Consider the following 965-nt stretch of genomic DNA (forward strand, 5'->3'; position numbering starts at 1 on the left):
GAGTTAGGTGTGAGTGGACCAGGTAGAGTTGACACCCTCCAAGGCTGGTGGCTTAGAGAGGAGAAGGCAGCATCTGGATCCAGACAGAGAGGGGTTTGCTTTCCAGAGCCAGCATTTACTGGCTGTGTGACCTGGGGCAAAGGACTTGACCTTTCTGGTCTTTGGCTGCACTACAATGGGGTCAGTAACCTCCTTGAAATACCATGAAGAGCAAATGAAAAACATTACAGAACTTTGAAAACTGAAAGCTCTGTATTAATATTAATAATAGAAATATATTCAGATCATTCTTTTGTAAGATTAAATGTGTAATGAGATGATGACTTTTAAGTAATTAAATGAGATTATGTATGTAAAGCACTTGAAGGGCACCTGGTACATAGCGCTCAATATTGGATGAACTATTGTTAATACTCCAGTACGGCCCTCCTGTCTGCTGCTCCACTACCTGATGGCTATTCCCCACCATGTCCACGTGGCTCACGTCCTTCAGGTCTTTGCTCCAATGTCACATTCACAGCCAGGACTTCCTGACACCCTAATTTTCACCACAATCCCCATCCCTGCTCCCCAGCACTCCTGATACTCTCTCTCCCTATGTTTTTTTCTCCGTAGCATTTCTCATCATTTACCATACTAAATATCTAGGTTTTGGATTATTGTGTTACATTCCCCCTCTACCACCTGAATCCACCCCAATAAGAATGTAAGTTCCATCCAGGAGGGCAGGATTTTTGTTTGTTTTGTTCACTGCAGGAGCCCCGGTGCCTATTCCAAGGGGCACCAAACTTTTTCTGCAAAGGGCCAGACAGGAAATATTTTATGCTTTGCAGACCATGTCATCTCTGTCACAACTACTCAACTCTGTTGTTATAACATGAAAGCAGCCATAAAAATATGTAAACAATGAGCACAGCTGTGTTTCAACAAAACTTTATTTACAAAAACAGGCAGTGGGCCCAATT

Source organism: Physeter macrocephalus, chromosome 4 (genome assembly GCF_002837175.3).
Source record: "Physeter macrocephalus isolate SW-GA chromosome 4, ASM283717v5, whole genome shotgun sequence".
Taxonomy (NCBI): domain Eukaryota; kingdom Metazoa; phylum Chordata; class Mammalia; order Artiodactyla; family Physeteridae; genus Physeter; species Physeter macrocephalus.